The 21,911-nt window shown below is 49.7% G+C and overlaps 1 protein-coding gene and 1 non-coding gene across 7 annotated transcripts in view; one reads left to right on the top strand and one right to left on the bottom strand.

Moving 5' to 3' along the window:
* The window catches only part of LOC119849376 (zinc finger protein 420-like), a 3,142,523-nt gene that overhangs the window by 1,552,509 nt on the left and 1,568,103 nt on the right, over nt 1-21,911 (top strand). The window lies entirely within an intron of this gene.
* Nucleotides 6,391-6,463, bottom strand: TRNAK-UUU. The gene has a single exon. It is a non-coding gene; the product is annotated as a tRNA-Lys (tRNA).

Raw genomic sequence — 21,911 nt, forward strand, 5'->3', positions numbered from 1 at the left:
TAACTCTTTTATCAGTGCCTGTGAGTGTAATTTAAACCCTAAAAACAGGGATACTAGGCAAGACCAAAGGCCCATCTAGCTCTGTATCTTGTCCTCTGACAGAAACCAATACCAGGTGCCCCAAAAGACATTCAACAAGGTACCACTGAGAGTTGAACCCAGGATCTCCTGTTTAGGAAACCGGTGCTTTAGGCGGCTAAGCCATGGTGCCTGCCCACACCTGACTCCCTGCCAAACCCCACCAGGGCACGACAAGCTTTTCTTGTGTTTGGATTCTGCAAAGCAGAGGAGCAGGTGAGGTTTTCCTTGCAAGCTGTGTGTGTTTGAAACTTTGGCCAGGTCTGCACTACAAAGTTATTTCAGCATCATTATATTGTTCACGCGTGTGAAAAACACACTATGCTCCCTCAGGCGCCAGCTATTGGCTGGCGTATACTCTACGCTGCCATGTCTGGTGCCAAAACTGCCCAGTTTTGGCAACAAAAGCAAACCGCCTTCACGAGAGGCCGAGAGCTTTTTGCAGCAAACTTAAAGCAACAGAGTGTCAGTATAACTGGCCTCGCCAGTATCCCACAAAGCCCGCCGCGAACTCGCCTGCCCTGCCTGCCTGCTACAGGGGCTCCAGGAGGTTCTGACGGCTGAGCCTGCCGTGGGATGCTGCTCCCCCCACTGCGAACACAGAGCAGGGGTGACAGAAGCTTCCTTACAGTGTGCGGGAGGGGGCGGCTTGGTTTCTTTCACTTACCTAGAGTCTGTGGCTGAGAATTTAGTATTTACAGGGCCCAGGGATACCGCATGGGGCTAGTACCAGCTGGAGAAAGTCCCGGCAGAGAAGTAGCTTTAATTAAGGTCACTTCCCAGCACAGAACCCCACTGGGGGAGCAGCAGCTGCTAAGCTTGGTATCCCAGATCACAATGGAGGCTGCAGTGTCTGACCCAGGAAGCTGAACCCCAGTATTTTGAGCAGAGAGGGACAGAGCGTTTGAGCAGCCTTCCTTCCTTTAGCTCTCTGGGAAGAGCAGCTAATGAGAGCCTCTCCTCACAAGGAGAATTGCTAATCTCATTTGCCCCACTGTGCATCTGGAGTCACTCCTTGTCTGTCCTTGCAGTGACTCTGGAGTAACAGTGGTCTCAATGAAACCAGATTTCAGAAAGAATGAGTCCAGAATGCTGTGGAAGAGACCATTGTGTGGCAGTGCTAATCCCCTTCCCACCTCCCTCACCCCCCAGATCTAGGCCAAGGACTGGGGGCATGAATTTTCCCAACGGAACCAGAAGTTCCTGCAGTTTTCAAGAGAGGAGAAAAGCAAAATCTGTGATTTCACACTCTCAGTGTTTGCTTAGTGGACAGAAAGTTATCACGGTGACTGGGCATGGTTGGGGAATGCTCCCAGGATAATGGCACAAGCTGATCAGGGAGAAAGAGCAAGGTCAAGAGCAGCCCCCAGAGCCCCCAGCCAAGGGCCCCCAGAGATTCCCAGTACCCAGAGTCCAGACCCCCAGCCAGGGACTTGCCAAATATTACCAGGAACCCAGCCCCCAGAGTCCCTAGCCAGGGACCCAACATACCCCTCAGAGCCCCACCGATCATGGATCCCCCAACAGAACATCACTGCCAGGCTGGGAATCCCAAAGACTTCCCTCCACCAAGAGCCCCCAGCAGCCAGGGACCACCCCCCAGGGCACACCCCCCCACTGGGAATTCAGTCCCTCACTGCCTGCCTGGGATTCCCCCACTGCCTTCCTAGGACCCGCACCTGTCCTCCAACAGTTTCCCTGGGACACCCCTGATGCTTTACAGCAGTGAGGGGTCCCTCACTCTGTTTGCCTGGCATCCCCTGACCTAGCACAGGGGACTTCCCCCAGTTCTGTGCATTGGCCATGACAGAGCCCCTGGCACAGCACCGGACACCCTCTAATCCCCTTCCCCACCTCCCCATGATATGCCCACCCCCACTGTTCTGCAGACAACAAGCTCCCAGTGATACTCTCCTCCAGGACCCATAGCCTCAGGGCTGGGCACATCAGAACCACCTCCCCAAAACACCAAACCTCCAGAACCCACCAACCTGACTAGGGTACCCCCTGCCCACCCACCCAGAAGCCTCCCCTACCACAATGCCCCTTCAGCTCCAGCTCAGTCTCCACACACAGACCCCCCTCCCCTGCACCGTGTTACCTCACAGCATCTGATAAGTGGATAGAAAGTTATCACCACCCCCTGCTGGCCAGTCACACAGGCAGAGGGAGCCCTGGGGGATGCTTCTTTAACAGGAGAATGGAAGGCAGGAAGGGGCCAAAATAGGTAAGACATTTCCAGGCCCTGTCACTAGCAAACAATAGCCAGCAGGGATCCACCCCAGAGGTGGCTACATCTTAGCACTGCAGGAAGCAACCCCTCACAGAGACCATTTGTCATGGGGTTTGGGATACTTCTGGACCCACTCTGCACTCCGAGTGATCTCCTCATCTGGTGCCAGCTGGAGAAAAGAAAAGGGTCCAGCCAACTCTCCTGTTACCAGATGGGAACCACTGAACCCCCAGACAGGCAGAGGTCTCTGCCTTTGATATGTATTAAGTATGCATAGAGAGGAAAGTTGAAAATCAGAGGGATTTTATATCAGTTCTTGATCCGAGGTAAAATCTGAGTGTATTTCACATCAATATTTGATAAATGAAGAGAACAAACAATAGGAAATGATCACTCAGTGAGAACAGAAGTAGCGTGTCATGAAAAATCTGTGTTAGTCAAGTAGTTGTGGCCAAGTGGTTAAGGTGATGGCCTAGAAAGCTGTTGGAGTCTCCCTGCGCAGGTTCAAATCTTGTCAACTATGGAGGAATTTGTGGCTCTTTAGTTTGGTGTCAGTGTAAATGCTGCCGGTCATTATATCACCATAACTGGCCTCCACCAGTATCCCACAATGCCCGCTGTGAACTCACCTGCCTTGCCTTCCTGCTACAGAGGCTGGGCCCCTCACCTTTCGTGGCTCTGGTGCCAGTGACAGATAACCTGAGAGTGAGACAAGACCTATGTCGACACAACAGAGTTATGACATTTTAGTTAAAGCATTTAAATTAAACCACTGTTGCATGTCCACACTATGCTGCTTGTGTTACCCAAGCACATCCATGCTAGCATCTCTTGGATCGTCAAAGAGAGCAGTGCATTGTGAGTAGCTATCCCACTGGGCAACTGGCCTCAGGGTGCATTGGGAAGGTTTCGCAATGCCTCATGGGTCGGTACCGCAACACATGATGCAGGTTTCTCTATCCCATTGTTCTATAGGCATCCTACTAGATAGCCAGCTGCTCTTCAAGTGCAGTGTGCATGGTGGGGCAGGGAGCGTGTGTGTGAGGAGAGACAGTGTGTGTGTTGGGGAAGAGTGAGTGTGTCGGCACGCTGTCTCTAAGTCCAGACACCTGCTGGAAGCAACCAGTCCTGAGGCAGAGGGAGGGGGACACCCCTGACATCAGCCCCCGCTTCTCTCACTGGTTCAGCCCAGCATAGCAGTCTCTCTATCACATACACACACACACGCTAGTGCCTACCTGGATCTGTGTCAGGGTTGCCGGAAGAGGGGGGTTTAGAGGGCCATGAGCCCAGCTCTTTTTAATAGCTGTGAGGATGAAGGATGGAGGAGGGGCAAGGCAGAGTCTTGGGGGGAAGGAGTGTTCTGTGGGTTTGGCCTTGGGGGGTAGGGCAGGACCTCAGGGAGAAGGGGCGGTGTGGGGTTGGGAGCTCAGGGAGAAGGGGCAGAGTGAGTGAGGGGTCTTAGGGAAAGGGGTGTCATGGGGTTCTACAGTTCAGACGCCGGTGGCCACCCGACTGTAAGGAAGTTTCCGTCACCCTGCTCTGTGTTCGCAGTGGGGGGAGCAGCATCCCACGGCAGCGATTTGCTCCTGGCTGCCGGAGAAGAGCCGCAGGCTCAGCCGTCAGAACCTCTCAGAGCCACGAAAGGTGAGGGGCCCAGCTTCTGTAGCAGGAAGTCAAGGCAGGCGAGTTCACAGCGGGCATTGTGGGATACTGGTGGAGGCCAGTTATCGTGATATAATGACCGGCAGCGTTTACACTGACACTTTAAATTTGCTGCAAAAACTTCTAGGCCTCTCGACTTCTAGGTCGTCGAGGTGGTTTTATTTTTTTCACCAAAACACAGCAGTTTTGTCTCCAGAGGTGGCAGTGCAGGGTGTACACCAGCCGAAAGCTGGCTCCTGAGGGAGCATAGTGTGTTTTTCACACGCCTGAACCATATAATTATTTTAAAATAACTTCTTATGGTTTAAATTACACTCACAGGCACTGATAATAGAGTTACTGAAAGTTTGGCAGTTAAGAGCTGATAGGTCAATGTTCCCGGCCCCTCATGGCCACCCCACTCCCTTTGAGCTATCCTACCAAATGGCTCATTGTGGCTGCCAGAATCTGTGGGCGGCTCATTGTGGAGTCCTGCTTCATGCACCATGTCTGAGAATGAAAATCATAAATCAACCTTTGCACAAACAAATGCAGCAGGACGTGTTTTTGTCCCTGCCCCAAAGCACACGGCTCAATGGAGAACTGCCATTGAGTCCTGGGTAATACTCCACTGCCCTTTTACCTTTTTTGTTTCCTAAACTCCTTCCCAAACTTGTGGGGTCCCAGAGCCCCATACCGAGCCTGTGCCGAGATGTCCACACTGCAAATTTACCACCCCACAGCCCAAGCCCTGGGAGCCTAAGCTGGCATGGGTCAGCCCTGGGTGTTTCATTGCAGTGTGGACATAGCCTAACATTATGTCTACACTGCGATTAACACACCCAAGTCTCTCTTCTCAAACCCTGGATCAGCTGATTCGGGCTTGTCCTGCAGGTTTATAAAATTACAGTGTAGATGCTTGGGCTTGAGCCTAGCCTCGGAGGCCCCAGAGGGGTGAGGGTGTCTGAGCCCAAATATCTACACTGCAGGTTTTAGCCCCGCAACCTGAGCCCCAGGAGCCCAAGTAAGATGATCCAGGCCAGCTGAGCTGCAGGGCTTTTATCACATTATAGATGCTCTCTAAAGGTATGTCTACATTGCAATGTAAGCCCAGGGTTAGTAGAAGTCATGTAAGCAGCCCCAATACAGAAACATAAACTATGAGCAAAAGACCCACCCCCAAATAAGCTGGGCAATGTTCTTTTCCCTCAGGTTCTTCAATCCAGTAACCAAATTTCCTTTAACATGAGCCGTCCCCATTCTGAACCCCACTGACAGATGTTGTCCTTAGTCAGTGCAAGCCCAGAGGTGCATCTGTAGAATTCACCTCCCATCCTGGGTGGAAAAGAAGAAAGCACCATACTCACTATGACAGGTTTCAGAGTAGCAGCCGTGTTAGCCTGTATTCGCAAAAAGAAAAGGAGTACTTGTGGCACCTTTGAGACTAACAAATTTAAAATTTTGTTAGTCTCTAAGGTGCCACAAGTAATCATTTTCTTTATACTCACTATGCTGTCTAGAAACTCACTTATTCCTCCAGAGCAACCCGGCCCCGGCCCCGGCCCCGGCCCCGGCCCCGGCCCCGGCCCCGGCCCCGGCCCCCCTATTCCTCAATCAACTTGGCTTTGGAACCCATGTCTCCTGCCTAGCAAGTGCTATTCAGTTGAGGGTGAGTCCCACAATTGGGGTCTGCCAAGCACAGTTCTGCTGCCCCCAAGTCACACAACAAGAATAACAACCCTTTATTACCACTGCCCCAATAACAAGGAGACTGGGAATACAACACCAGCCCAAAGTGATCATTTCAGCAAGCAATCCCATCATGCTAAGCACCTAGACACAATGGTTGTGCCCATGCAAACGAGATCAGCTCCAGAAGTCCTCTTCCACAGCTCATCATTCGATGTCAGGGGAGAGCTCATTCAAACCCTGCTTACCTATTTAGTATTGAAATTTCCAAACATACTGTAAAATCCACATGCAGACCCACACATGAAACCTTGCAAGACAAACTTCCTGAGGGGGTTTGGAGTACCTGCTGCTGGAGGGACGGAGGGAGCTGTGGGTTGGGATTGAGGAGCAGCATGAGAAGGAGCGGGCTATGGGTTGGGATTGAGGGGCACTGGAAATAGAGAGGACATGGGTTTGGGCTGAAGATCATCCTCATTTGGGGATCCAGCAGGACAGGGGAAGGCAGCAGGCGATTCTAATTCTTAGGGATATTTTGCATGTTTGTGTGTGTGTGTGTGCAGAGGAGGAAGATGCTATATGCTCCCAGAGGCCTTCATTCCTCCAGCCTGCGAGGACAGAGAGGATGTCACGAAATTGCCCTTCAATCCCACATACAAAAAGGCCCTTCTTCGGAAAGGAAAAGTCCTGAAGAGAAAAAGTAACCTCAAAGAGACAGATATCGAAGCCCTTTGTGACTAGTTTATCACCTGACCAGGGACTTGAACCCTGGACCATCAGATTAAAAGTCTGATGCTCTACCAACTGAGCTAGCCAGGCTTACACTTGAAAAAGAGAGCAAGTTGGTGCATAGGAGAAACTGGTCAAGAAAAAGAGCAGGAAACAATAGGGGAAATCTGCTGCTCTCTCTCTCTCTCTCTCTCTTCCCAGCCCTAGCCTGGCCTGGGATTAGTGCTGGTTAAGAAGAGGGAAAAGTATCTGCATCTACCAGCCTTTTATAGCTGTACAAGAATCAGGCACAATACAGAGATACCCGTCTGCAAGTGCCAAATGGCTGGATTGGTTAATGCAACCTGTAAAAGTCCATGGTACACTGGGATATAAAGTCAAGTGGACATCATCGTTATTTCAAAGGGAGAATGATAGGAAGGATTACAATTGACCAAGTAGTTACATACAGAGATCATTGGCTATTCATGCGCATTAGTGTCACTGTGGACTGAGCTTTCTTCTTCTCCGTCTCCCTTCTAGAACATCAGAAGCACCTTGAGCAGGGATGTGGTTCCTGCTGGTGACCACTTAGATTTCAGGCTGCTAGGAAAGTGTTTGGAAACTGTGTGAAAATCAAAGCTCTGTCCAGTGACTAATAGCAAACTGTGAGCATGTTCTCACTGTGCACCTTAAATCCCAGGATGTAGGCCTTTTTATACAAATAGACCCTTGCAAATAATTTAAGGTTTTGCTTGCTAACTAGCCAAACCAAAATTATAACAACAACAACATTTCAGGTTGACTCAAGATGAACTTTTTAGAGAAAAAAAAGAAAAGGAGGACTTGTGGCACTTTAGAGACTAACAAATTTATTTGAGCATAAGCTTTCATGAATACATCCAATGAAGTGAGCTGTAGCTCTCGAAAGCTTATGCACAAATAGACTTGTTAGTCTCTAAGGCGCCACAAGTCCTCCTTTTCTTTTTTGCGAATACAGATTAACACGGCTGCTACTCTGAAACCTGTTTTTAGAAAAAGATGCCTGAAAAAGACTAGTATGAATGACAAGGTAGCACTTGGCTAGTAGTCTAGTGGTTAGAATTCTAACATTCTCACTGTTGTGCTCTGGGTTCAATTCCTAGTCAGTAAAAGGAATGTTTCATCAACATGAATCAAACTTTTCTAGAGCCTCAGAGAAGAAATTAGGCATGTTTCCACTGTGGACCATTGGTACAAACAGAACTGTGCAAATCGTTTGTTTTTTTTGCTTGCTATCTAGCCAAACCAATAACCTATTAATCATTATAATAATAATAAGAATTCAGGTAGACTCCAGATGAATTTTTTTCAGTTTCCTTGTTGAAACAAATCATTTGCCGACTACTGCAGTCCCCTAACACACCCCCAGCCCCACCACACCCTATGCCCTGAGTCCAACCCCCCCCCCCGACATCCTCACCCATATCCTGAGCATCAAATGGGAGCTCGTGAACACACACCCCACATTCCCACCTTCACCCCTTGCACAAAATGGGACTGCCCCAGGTAAGTGCTCCACACCCCAACTCCCTGCCTCAACCCTGAGCCCCCTCCATCACCCTAACTCCCTCTGAGACCCAGCGCTCCCAGCCCTGCGTTCAGTGCACCCCCACCCTCAGCTCAGTGCAGAGAGAGATGAAGAGAATGTGCTAAAATCAGGGTGAAGGTAGGTACCCACTCCATGTGGGCAGGGGCAGGGGGGATCCTCTATACCACCTATCCAGCCCTGCTGTGCTTGCAGTTTACCCCCAGCCCCTCCCTTTCTCCAGGGACCAACCATAGCTTTCCTAGGAAGGGCCATTTAATGCGTGGGACTGAAGGGGCAACTTCCTCACATGCCCACTGGCCTCACAGTCTGGAGGAAGAAAGGCCTCTGGGTCTACAGCAAACCATTGGGTGTCAACTTGATGAGCAAATGTAGGGCTGGCCAGAAAGGCCAGAGAGATCTTGAGCAAGGGAGGCAAAAAATTGTCCACCCAGGCTCTTTCACGCTGGAAGTCAGAAAAACCCAAGGTCTGGTCCCAGGCTGTAAGGACCAGGCCTCAGGGCTTTGAATCCTGCAATCTCCTGCATTCCCCCATCCGCCATCTATTTCACAGTTGTTGACCTCTGCTTGGCCTTTTTCTCTATCCCTATTCATAAAAATAGCCAGTGTCTGTTTGCATTTTCCTACCAAGGGCTCCAATATACTTGGACCAGGTTACCCCAGGGTTATACCAAGTCGCCCACCTTGTTCTCCAAGATTCCTAAAAAGGATCTGGACGCCACTGAATTCCCAATGGGGTCCACTCTGGTCGAGTACGTAGATGATCTGATTCTGGCATCGTCTTCACTTGAAGCCTCTAAAACTGAGTCCCTTGTGCTACTGCAAGTACTAGCCCAGAAGGGACACAAAGCTTCCAAGGCTAAACTACAGCTCTGACTGCCAAGGGTTCATTTTTTGGGACATGATATTTCAGCTGGAGAGAGACACTTGTCCTCTTCACGAGGACAGGCCATTCTCCAGGTCCCTAGGCCAACCACTAAATAGCAAATGAGTGGCTTTTTAGGCATGGCCGGGGACTGCCAACAATGGATCCTCGGGTATGCAGCTATTGTCCAGCCCCTGCAAGACCTAACCCTTGACAAGGTCCAAGAGCCCCTTCCATCTTCCTCTGAAGCCGAAGCAGCCTTCACGCAGATTAAAGAAGCTTCTAACACATCCCCAGCCTTGTGCTTACCAGACTATCAGAAACCTTTTACTCTCTTCTGCCATGAGAAGAAGGGAATAGCCTTGGGGGTCCTTTCTCAAACTCATGAGGATAAGCAATGGCCCATTGCATATTATAGCTCACCTTTGGACCCTGTGGCGGCTGGACTCCCTCCATGCCTACAGACAGTAGCAGCGGCCACCACCCTTGTGGTGGCTTCTGCTACCCTCGTCTTGGGATCCACCCTAGGTGATGCAGTTCTGCGTGCTGTGACTGTCCTCCTTCTGAAAAATGGCACCCAGCATCTCTCTAACTCCAGACTGACTAAGTATGAAATGCTGCTTTTAAATGCCTCCAATGTAACTCTTACGCTCTGCCCTCTTCTCAACCCCGCCTCCCTACTTCCCACTGCGGCTGATGGAGAGCCTTATTACTCTTGAACCGTATCAACAGAACTCTCCACCCCTGGAATCAACCTGAAAGACACCCCACTCTACAATCCTGACCTATCGTTCTATGTAGATGGGTCCTGTCTTAGAAATTCTGCTGGCCAGCTCGTGGCTGGCTGTGCTGTTTGCTCCCAACATGAGCCTGTTGAGTCCCACTCCCTCCCGGGAGCACACTCAGCCCAAGTTGCGGAACTTGTCTCCCTTGCCCATGCCTGTACTTTGGCCAAGGGCAAATCTGTTACTATCTATACAGACTCCCGTTATGCCTTTGGGGTAGATCATGACTACGGGCAGTTATGGAAACACAGTGGATTTCTCACATCGGGGGGGCGAGGTTTACTAATGGGCCTTTTGTTGATGCTCTTTCCTCTGCCCTTCAACTTCCTTCTGCCATTGCCATTGTAAAATGTGTTGTCCACCAGAAGCCTTATGATAATGTTATCAGAGAAAATGCTTTGGCAGATGCTACTGGCAAAAAGGTGGCCCTTTCCGGGTCGCCGGCTCCATTTGACTTTGTTTTCCTTATTACACAGTCCCCCTCCATGCCTGACTCCCTTCAAGATTTAGCTCTTAGGCAAGAGTCAATTCCAGAGCATGAGAAGGACAGCTGGAGGCTGGATGGATGTTCTTTACATCCTGATGCCTTGTGGCATTCCCCGGATGGCCAATTAGTGGCACCCAAGGCTTTGCTCCCCTATCTTGCTCGCGTGTCCCATGGCACTGCGCACGTTAGCAAAGCGGGGATGATAACATCAGTACTGCAATATTGCTATGCCCCCATTTTTTCCATCCTGGCACATCAGTACTGCAGTTCCTGTCCTATCTGCCTAGTCCACAATAGCGGCAGGCCAGAACGGACACAATCAGCTGAGCACCCCACCCCGTGGGGACCCTTTGTGAATATTCAGATTGATTTTCTCAATATGCCAAAATGTTGTTCTTATGAATATGTCCTTGTTTGTGTTTGTACGTACTCTGCATGGATAGAGGCCTACCCTTATGCCAAGGGAAATGCACGGTCGGGACGCCATTTCTCCTGATATTGCGGCTTTGGCCGCTCTGGTTTTTTGGGGTTCTTTTGCTTCGGGAACTCGGCTCTGGCTGCTTCCCCCATGTGTCCCGATATTTTGTTTGTTTCATCTGGTCACCTTAGTGCCAAGGCCGATTCCATCACAGTGGTTAAAAGACTGTTAAAATCATTATCCCCCAGTTTGGTCTGCCCCTTTCTGTTAACAGCGATTGAGGTACCCATTTTACAGGCCAAATTATGCAGCACATTTCCAAGGCCCTTAACATTACCCAACACTTGCATTGTGCCTATCACCCCCAGAGCACGAGGGTGGTCCAGCGCAAAAATGGGGAATTAAAGAAAAAATCTCTAAGATATGTGCTGAAACCAGCCTCAAGTGGCCGGATGTCCTGCCCCTCACCCTCATCGATCATAGAATATCAGGGTTGGAAGGGACCTCAGGAGGTCATCTAGTCCAACCCCCGATACATGAGAAGCACGCCCTTACATAAACATGGCCTGTCCCCACCTGAAATCCTTATGGCCAGGCCTATGAGAATGCCAGTATCCCCTCCCCCGTCCCCTTATCAATTGGATTTGCAACTAAACAATGACACTGTTATGACATCCTGTCAGATGCTGTGTTGTTGCATTAGGTCTATTCACTCACAGGTGAAAAGTGCCCTGCCTGAACCAGCTGATACTCCTTGCCGCCTGCTACAGCCTGGAGATTGGGTCTCCCTGAAGGTGCACCAGAGAAAGACTTCCCTAGAGCCTCGCTGGAAAGGTCCCTACCAGATCCTGCTGACTACCCACACAGTGGTCAAGTGCAAAGGACTTGTCACTTGTGTCCATGCCTCCCACTGCAAAAAGGCAACACCGCCTTTGGACTCGGACGCTGTGGACTTCCAACAGTCAGACCCAGCCCTAGGGGGTAACCAGAATAACAGCACCAGTGACGCCTCTCCATACCCTGCAAAGGAGCCTAGATACAACCTCAGAAAAAGAAGATAAACCTCCCGTGATCCACCTTCATAACCAGTGATGCCTCGGGCCCGCTGGTAAAGGGGACACAGGAAAACACAAGGCCAGAATAATTGCCTTTAAAGTCCAATGGAGAGACTAGCACCCACTGGCACCCAACTGCCATGGCCAACCCCACAGCCAGAAGAAGGGAGTCAGCCGTGGTGAGAAAGTGGCTCATGCCTTCTGTGTGGTTCATGTGTGTAACTATGTTCTTGCTACTATTGATGAATTTTCATGATGCTGTTATGTTCTTTTGGATGCACAAGACCACCAGCAATTCATCAATGAAAACCCCCTTTGAAGGACCAAATAAAGTGCCAGTAACCTCTCTCTTGTATGATGTTAAACCATGGACGTTCCAAGAGAGGAAGAGGAACATCCACCCTGCTAGAGCCTAGGTACAAAAATTCCTGACTACCAAAGATATTAAGAATTTACGCTGGTACAAAAGGCGGAATATTGTACATTGGCAGGGAGGAACTTGTGGGACCCATGCTTGGGAATGTGGTAGTAATTGGGTATTGGGGTTTATTCCACAGGCTGCGCCCTGTGTTTTTGGACAAGTGGCTTCACCATGCACTGCTCTCCCTAACTGGCTTCCAGACAATGAATATCAAATCACCTTGCTATCACAACCATCACCCCCACCATCCCTTCCTCCATTAACCTCACCTTCCCCTCCTCTTTTGCCACCGCCCCCCAACCTACCCAAATATAGACGATATTGCAGATTCTAATGAAGCCCAATGGACAAAACCTTCACATTTAAGTGATTTATGGACATTTTGCTCCGAGAAATTATTTTTTAAGGTTCAGGACCCTTGATATGAGTGAATGATAGAGTGGAGAACAGATGGGTTGGTGGAAATAGAAATATATGATATCACTGCAACTGAGCCCAAAAGCCAGAAATTGAAATTGATGGGGCCCATAGTGGGACAGAGATAATGGCCATTCCCGGAATGTGTAGCATGGTAAATAAAAATGGCCCTTACTGTTATTTGGTCACCCAACTGGTAAATAATCCAACAGATACCCAAAGAGTTTGTTCTGCGGCTCAAAAAATTACCTGTGCTGAAAATAGCCCAATAACTAATAATTTAAAATGTACCATATTGCAATACACCCCGTCCTCTGCTATTGATGCTGAGGCTTCTCAAAAGTATATGAGGTTGTTCAGCCATCCAATGTGGTACAGTACTTCATCAAAGAGACAAGGGTTGGACTTTCGATAGACTGTAATTAATGCTACACTTGGGACTATAAAATGTACACTGGCCTTATCTAGTTTTCTGATGACCTCTATATATCCTAATAGTTCACAAGGGGCTGCCAGACTTTGACTCCCTCAGGGAACAGATGGCCAGGATCCCCTGGGGGACTAACATGAAAGGGAAGGGAGTCCAGGAGAGCTGGCTGTATTTCAAGGAATCCCTGTTGAGGTTACAGGGACAAACCATCCCGATGAGTCGAAAGAATAGTAAATATGGCAGGCGACCAGCTTGGCTTAATGGTGAAATCCTAGCGGATCTTAAACATAAAAAAGAAGCTTACAAGAAGTGGAAGGTTGGACATATGACCAGGGAAGAGTATAAAAATATTGCTCGGGCATGTAGGAAAGATATCAGGAGGGCCAAATCGCACCTGGAGCTGCAGCTAGCAAGAGATGTCAAGAGTAACAAGAAGGGTTTCTTCAGGTATGTTGGCAACAAGAAGAAAGCCAAGGAAAGTGTGGGCCCCTTACTGAATGAGGGAGGCAAGCTAGTGACAGAGGATGTGGAAAAAGCTAATGTACTCAATGCTTTTTTTGCCTCTGTTTTCACTAACAAGGTCAGCTCCCAGACTGCTGTGCTGGGCATCACAAAATGGGGAAGAGATGGCCAGCCCTCTGTAGAGATAGAGGTGGTTAGGGACTATTTAGAAAAGCTGGACGTGCACAAGTCCATGGGGCCGGACGAATTGCATCCGAGAGTGCTGAGGGAATTGGCGGCTGTGATTGCAGAGCCCTTGGCCATTATCTTTGAAAACTCGTGGCGAACGGGGGAAGTCCCGGATGACTGGAAAAAGGCTAATGTAGTGCCCATCTTTAAAAAAGGGAAGAAGGAGGATCCTGGGAACTACAGGCCGGTCAGCCTCACCTCAGTCCCTGGAAAAATCATGGAGCAGGTCCTCAAAGAATCAATCCTGAAGCACTTAGAGGAGAGGAAAGTGATCAGGAACAGTCAGCATGGATTCACCAAGGGAAGGTCATGCCTGACTAATCTAATCGCCTTTTATGATGAGATTACTGGTTCTGTGGATGAAGGGAAAGCAGTGGATGTATTGTTTCTTGACTTTAGCAAAGCTTTTGACACGGTCTCCCACAGCATTCTTGTCAGCAAGTTAAGGAAGTATGGGCCGGATGAATGCACTATAAGGTGGGTAGAAAGCTGGCTAGATTGTCGGGCTCAACGGGTAGTGATCAATGGCTCCATGTCTAGTTGGCAGCCGGTGTCAAGTGGAGTGCCCCAGGGGTCGGTCCTGGGGCCCGTTTTGTTCAATATCTTCATAAATGATCTGGAGGATGGTGTGGATTGCACTCTCAGCAAATTTGCGGATGATACTAAACTGGGAGGAGTGGTAGATACGCTGGAGGGGAGGGATAGGATACAGAAGGACCTAGACAAATTGGAAGATTGGGCCAAAAGAAATCTAATGAGGTTCAATAAGGATAAGTGCAGGGTCCTGCACTTAGGATGGAAGAATCCAATGCACCGCTACAGACTAGGGACCGAATGGCTCGGCAGCAGTTCTGCGGAAAAGGACCTAGGGGTGACAGTGGACGAGAAGCTGGATATGAGTCAGCAGTGTGCCCTTGTTGCCAAGAAGGCCAATGGCATTTTGGGATGTATAAGTAGGGGCATAGCGAGCAGATCGAGGGACGTGATCGTTCCCCTCTATTCGACACTGGTGAGGCCTCATCTGGAGTACTGTGTCCAGTTTTGGGCCCCACACTACAAGAAGGATGTGGATAAATTGGAAAGAGTACAGCGAAGGGCAACAAAAATGATTAGGGGTCTAGAGCACATGACTTATGAGGAGAGGCTGAGGGAGCTGGGATTGTTTAGTCTGCAGAAGAGAAGAATGAGGGGGGATTTGATAGCTGCTTTCAACTACCTGAAAGGGGGTTTCAAAGAGGATGGCTCTAGACTGTTCTCAATGGTAGCAGATGACAGAACGAGGAGTAATGGTCTCAAGTTGCAATGGGGGAGGTTTAGATTGGATATTAGGAAAAAACTTTTTCACTAAGAGGGTGGTGAAACACTGGAATGCGTTACCTAGGGAGGTGGTAGAATCTCCTTCCTTAGAGGTTTTTAAGGTCAGGCTTGACAAAGCCCTGGCTAGGATGATTTAACTGGGACTTGGTCCTGCTTTGAGCAGGGGGTTGGACTAGATGACCTTCTGGGGTCCCTTCCAACCCTGATATTCTATGATTCTATGATTCTATGATTAGGTTAGCACAGCAGCAGACCTGGGTTTCTGCTAGAAAGAAAAGGGACTTGGCTGGACACCTGTGGGATGGTGCAAATAGTGTGGCTGCAATCTGGAATATCCATCAAGGTCAGCAACATGAGGAAAAATTGGGACAGTTGGAAAAAGCCACAGGCCTAATTACTGGAGCTCAGCTAGCCCAGGTTCAGGCTGGTGTTGGTGAATTACATGTTATCTCCGCCCTGAGTTCAATGACCCAAAAGCTGTTAACAGAGATGGTACTGGAGATCACCGAGGCTGGAAAGGCACTGTATTGGGATGTGGCTTGCTCAGAGGTTCAGGATTTTCTGAATGACCAGCTCATGGCTATTCAGAAAGATCTTCAACATCAGGCATAGCCTACTGCCCTTAAAGGCCTACTGCCCTCAGGAGTTCCATCAAATCTGTGGCCATTAAGACATACTTGGAGGTTTTCTGAATGGAAATGCAGATGTTCGCAGTCCTCCTTCCAAGCATATGGGCCAATCGGAAGGATATGGGCTCCCACCTACCGAATCCTCCCGGGTCCATGGGAAGGATGCATGTGGGATTGGATAATTCACCGAGACCTTTGGGAACTTAAACTACCTGGTATGCCCAACCGATTTGTAGTCAGTGCTCCTGGAAGAATGCCTGACAGTTGGGTAGGGACTGGAAGCCAATGGACGCTCTGGCCATTAGAACCCCCTCAACTTCAGTGTGTAGGTAAACTAAAACCAGCAGAGGTTGTCACTTTTTATGACAAGATTTCTTGGGAGGTTATGGGACATGGAACTACCCTGACAGGACACCTACTTTTCCAAGCTACTAATAGCTGGCTGCATGTTGAGGCCACTACCTTGAATTATGGACATTTTAATCTCACCACAACCACAGGCAATCATCTCATTTATTGGCCTGCAGATCAAATTCTACAATTAGCCCTTAGCGTCCAGATACCCTTTAAATGGACTACTTTAGTACCTGACCCATTCCAAAATGTCCTTTCACTCCTATTGGAGGTTCAGAAAATTTCCAAATTACAGGCACAAATTCACATGTTCCAGAATATGTATCCAACCAAAAAGAATGCCTTTTATACTGCCTAGAGAATATCTACTTTGCGTACCAAGACTGATGTATTGTGTTTGGTGACAAAGGCTATACAATAATCCCAACCACCTCAAATTATCACCATGGGAATGTTATTGCTTTTACTGCTGTTTACCATAGGATTATGTAAATGCATTTCTAATTGCATAGGCCAAAACAAAAATCTGCTAACCTCGATTCAAGAAAGTAGGTGGCACTGATGATTGTAAATGAGATGTATGATACAGTTTGGGCAGAACAAGAGGAAGAAGAAAAGGAGAAAATTAACAGGCTCATGAATTAGGAAGTTCAGACCGAGATGGTGTCGAGTAGGCACCAAAGGGGGGGATTGTAGGAGAAAACTTTAAGCAGGCCAAAGACTTTGGTCAAGCCAAAGTGTGTAGGTGACAGGAGGGCATGGAAACTTTCCATTGTTAGGCAATTTGCAATAGCACATCTTGAGAAATGTAACCGCAACAGCTAGTGTTAGGAAAGTCCTTCACCATAATAGGATAGCCTGTCAATAACAGGAAAACTTGCCTTCACTATATTCCTAACAAGGTAAAGTACTGTTAAGTTTTCTTCTTTGGGGGAAAAATACTAATGTGGAAGTGTGCTTGACTAATTGTGGTTTTCAGCTGTATAAGCTTCTGTATTTCCTCCATTCAGAAGAGCAGCTACACTGTGGCTGACTCTCCCTGCATAGGCTTGTAATAAAGTGGGCCTGACCTCAGGCTTGTTCTGATCCAAACACAATGCGTGGTTAATTTTCCACAACAACCACCAAGACTGCAGCTCCTTTGGTGAGATTTCCAGCTGCCCAATACTGCTGGTATTCCAGGGAAGCAATTCTTGACTTCAGCAAGCATTTATCTCAGCCCCGTTCTGTGTATCACAGGTTTCTCTAGGAAAGGGCAGTGAATGGTTCTGGGTCCAGTGATCCTCAGTCAAATCAATCTAGAACCTGATCATCCTTCCCCTTTCCCAGGTTGTGGGAGAGCTCTCTCAGCTATAGCACATGGCTAAGTAAAGAGAAAAAGCCACCCAGGTAGTGCCCTATGGCTCATCCCTAAGCCTTGATGCTGCTCTTTCTATAGAATGTGAAAGGAGAGGAGGCAGTGCAGGAGTCTTCTGGGGATAGAGATCGTAGGCTTCGAGAGAGACAGATTTTCTGAGACATCAGACAACTGTAAACCATGCAGCCACCTCCTAAATCAGGGGCCTGTTCCAGCCCTCAGTGTGGGCTACCGGAATTCCTCCCACAGAGCAGGGTGCCCACGGATTACAGCCTGAAAATAGACATGTGAAACTAACTCCTGCTCTCCCTGACAGGGCCTCCTCTAGACCAAATGGTACCCCAGGCAAGAAGCATCTTCGGGACCCCCCCTCCCCATGTTCAACCATTGAATACCTTATTTTTATTGCATTTGTAGCTCATTTCCATATTTGGATGCCCAATTTGGATGCATGATTTTCTTTGTCTTCTAAGATGATAAATTTACATGATAGGATCTGTACATCTGTGTTTATTCATGCCATATAGAAGCAAATAAAAAAATCATTTCCTTTAAGTAAATGGAAACTTTTAAACTTGAACAGGAACTGAAACGTACTAACAGGATGGACCAGTCTTAAATAGTTTGACACTAAGAGACAGCATTAGAGTGTTAACCCTAGTCCTTTAGTTCAATGGTTGCTTTTCTCGCCTTTCCCCTCATGAACTGAAGCGCAGCTTTAGAGAGAGCCCAAAACTGGCCAATTGCGTTTTCAAGTGATCAAATAGCAAGCAAGGTCAGTCTTGCATTGGCCCTCAATTGGAGCTATGTTTTAATGCGCCTGAGCTTCAAGATGAGACACAGAACGCCAAAAAGAAGCCAAGTAGGTCAGCTGGAAGAGCATTAAGCTGAAATTGTAGAGGTTCCTAGTTCAATCCCAGGCTGTGGCTTGCTTTTTCATCCCTCTTTGTGCAGGAGAGGGCTGTTTTCTGGAAGTGCAGCGCTGCCTTTATCTGCCACGAGTCCCTCATTTCAGGCTCTGCAGCAGGAAAAGACAGCGTGGGCTTGTGCACCGAGTTGGCCCACCTGAGCTTTCATTCTTCTCTTGCTCTTTCTCAGCAAGGGAAAGAAAAAGAAGCTCTTCTTCAAGATGGAGTCACAAGGGCCGACGTAAGGGCCGGCTCCAGTACTTTGCTCTACCAGCTGAGCTAGCGAAGGGCTGCCACCACTTTCTCTAGGTTCTCCCATGGGGGTATGCCAGGGCATGGGGCGGGGCAGAGCATTAGGATGGAGTTTCTGTAGTGTAGTGTTTATCACCTTTGCTTAACCTGGAAAAGGCCCCCGGTTCCAAACCAGGCAGCAATATGAGAGTGTACTTCTCCCAGCTCCTCTAGCTGTCCAGCAAAGTGCTCCTCCTTCTGCCACTGGCCTGTTCCAGGGATAACCCCAAGAAATGCAGGACAGAGGGTGGTAAAATGAGCTGAGAAAGTGTCTTTGAATCAGCTGGGGAAAGCGGGAGGATCTAGGCCATTGGCCTTGTGGCTTGGCCTCCTCTGCCCTTGGAGGTTGGCCTAAAGAGGCCGGCTTGTCCTGCTGGCCTCCTTTGCATGACTTGCCAAAGGAGGAAGTGAGGAGGAATGGGGCAAAAGAGGAAAGTCATGCTGAGGAAGGCATGGAAGAAGCTGAGCAGGTAAGTGGGGTTAGTAGAGCATCACCTATTCATTCTTCCAAACCCTGGGGAGGTGCAGTTGTCTGCTGGGAGGTAGAATCCTGTGCCTGCCTCCTGGTTTCCCAGGGATGGCTCCTTGCAGTCCAGGAGATGAGGGGCGATTCTGGGTGAAAGGAAGAGAAGCAAAGCTGAGTCCGAGTGGGCAGGGGCCAGCACTCTTTTCTGGCCAAGCTGGGGGTGTGGTGATGGGCTTGAGAGGCTCCCAGCCACATGTGGGGCAGTGAGAGCCACTAGGCCTTTGTGGCTGACCCAGGGGCATGATTGATGGCTTTGGAGGCGGGGCTGGCTGGGAGCAACTGGGATCCAGGAAGCCCCGGCCTGCCCTTCCGAGGGCCGAACCCATGGTGGGGTTAGTAGAGCATCACCTATTCATTCTTCCAAACCCTGGGGAGGTGCAGTTGTCTGCTGGGAGGTAGAATCCTGTGCCTGCCTCTTGGCAGCCCAGGGATGGCTCCTTGCCTCCCAGGAGAAGAAGCAGGATTGTGGATGGATGGAAAAGAGTCCAAGTGGGTTCCCTTCTGGCCAAGATGGGGTGCTGTAATGGTCTTGGGAGTTGCCTGCGAGCCATGGGTGGACTAGTTCCATTGAGAACTGCTGCTCCTTTCTGGCCAACTTGGGGGCATCATTGATGACTTGAGAGTGAGGGCAGGGGACTGGCTGTGAGTGAATGGGATCCAGGAAGGCCCAGCCTGCTCCTCCAGGGGCCAGCTCATCTGCTTCTCTCCTGCCTTGGGGAGCCCAGACTTAAGACTGCCCAGCATGTGCTGCAGCTCAAGCATTAAGCCTTCCTGTGTGACCTGTACTGGAGATGACCCTCAACTGCTGTGGGAGCCTGTTGGGGGAAAATCCTGACTGCAAATAATTCTGGCAGATCAACAAGTTGGGTCCAATGGGGCAAGCTGGAGCCTGGGGACTTATTTCTCTGGCCAACAGGTCAAGCCGTTTTTCTCTATGTGGGGGAGGCGGCCACTGAGATTCTCCCTTCCCGCTCCCTGCGCTGCTGCACCCTGAAATTCCTGCAGCCAGTAAGATGAGCCAGAAGTCCAGAGAAAGGAGGCAAGGGGTGGCCCGAGCCACCTCTAGCACTGTCCCTGCCCCAGACAGCCCACGGAGACCCCTGCCTCCCCACAAGTGATGCATGGATATATGCCAGCAGCACTAAGGCAGGTCCCTGCGCCCTCTGCCCCCCTCTCTCCATGCCACACCATTCCTGGAAGTGGCCGGCATGTCCCTGTGGCCCCTCCGGGGGAGGACATCTCCGCACACTGCCCCTGCCCGAGTGCAAACTCCGCAGTTGCCCCCCACATCTCCCCGCCTAAGAGCCACTGCCAGAGGGGAGTGTGTGCAGGTCAGTTTGCGAGCTGCGCCGCCTGAGCTAAGCACCGCCCTTCTGACCTCCTCCTGCACCCCTACTCCCTGCCCAATTCAGAGACTCTCTGTGTCTTGAACAAGGACTTTCAAGGATTGGCCAAGAACTTCTTTTCTGTTCATGATAAAGCTCTTCAAAAAAGGGCGTCCAACAGATAAGTTTTGTTCAGCAAGAAAAAACTGACAGGCCAAGCCAGGAGCTCACAGTTATTAGGAAGGCTCATCAGGCAGCTCCTCCCAAAGGCCAGTCTCTAGAGGCTTTTGTGACCTGATGTACCTCAAAATAGCCCCCCGTAGCCCACATATTCATCATTCATATATGCTTGTGATATTTCATACTAAGCATTTCATGTACCTTTCTATGGAACGTCATGATTTGCTGAAATCCGTCGTTCTGTCCAAATACGTTTAGCTCTCCTGCTGGAATAGCTCATCTTTCCTGATCACTCTTTTGACAGTCTGTATGGTAACACCCATTTTTTCATGTTCTCTGTGTACTGTGATGGGTCAAGGCCAGATGGCTATGGAAGAGTAGTCTTATTGGGATCCGGGAAGTGGGCGGGCAAAGCCTGTCCACTGCAAAAGGATCCCCCCCAGCCTAAAAAGGGGATCCACAGGACCTATCTACCCAAAAATTCCAGGGGACAACTAATGAAATAACAGGGACAGGAGTGCGGTCAAAGGTTCAAAAGAAGGGAACCGGACGGGGACACCGAGCAGAGAACTCCGGACAGCACCCACTGCTCCTCAAAGGCGTCAAGGGAGTCAGAGGATGCCGCCCAGAGGAACTCTTCCCGGATACATGAATGGACCGAGGATCGGAAATAGGCCCCAAAGTCACAGGAGACTCCATCGGCCAACCTCCTCACTCTGGTTTTATAGATGGCCATTTTAGCTAGGGATAGGAGGAGGTTGACCAGGAGATCCCGTGACTTTGTGGGGCCATGGATAGGGAGTGCATAGATAAGAAAGTGAGGGGAAAAGTGTAACCAAAAGCATCATAAAATATTGATGAGGAGCTGGAATAGGGGCTGAAGCCTGGCACACTCCAGGTATATATGTGCCATGGTTTCCCTCATGCTGCAAAAGGGGCAGGTGTCTGGGAATGAGGTGAACCATGCCAAGTACACGCCCGTGCTCATGGCTCCGTGAAGGAGCCGCCAACTGACATCCCCGGTGGGTCTCGGGACTAAGGTGGAATATAGGCTGGCCCACCGGCGCTCCTCTCCCTCTAAAGGTGGCAGGAGTTCCCGCCGTTTTGTATCGGGGCAGGACACGAGGGTGAGGGCGTGAAGGGTGTGGAGCACAAGCGTGTAGAGATGTTTCCTTGGTTCATTTTGAAAGCGGACGGGCTGCATCTCGTACAGCCGGCTCAGAGTGAAGGGATGAGGGGGTCGGTTGGGTCCATGGGGCAAGGGTCCAATTAAAAGGTCCGGTGGGCCTGGGGTAGTAGGTGGGCAGGGCATGCCCTCGTGCAGGTTCCGGTTGAGATAAACCCGAACAGTGGGCGGCAAAGCGGCCTTCACCTCCTGAAGTATGTGCCGGGGAGTACAAGGTCTGGAAAGCCACATGCGCTCAGCAAGCGTCAGGGGATCCAGACAGTCTCCCTGGTCATAGTCCAGGAAGTCTCCGACTCTTGTGGCTTCTGCCAGGACCAACCTCTGGCGCAC

The sequence above is a fragment of the Dermochelys coriacea genome, chromosome 28 (genome assembly GCF_009764565.3).
Source record: "Dermochelys coriacea isolate rDerCor1 chromosome 28, rDerCor1.pri.v4, whole genome shotgun sequence".
Lineage (NCBI taxonomy): Eukaryota > Metazoa > Chordata > Testudines > Dermochelyidae > Dermochelys > Dermochelys coriacea.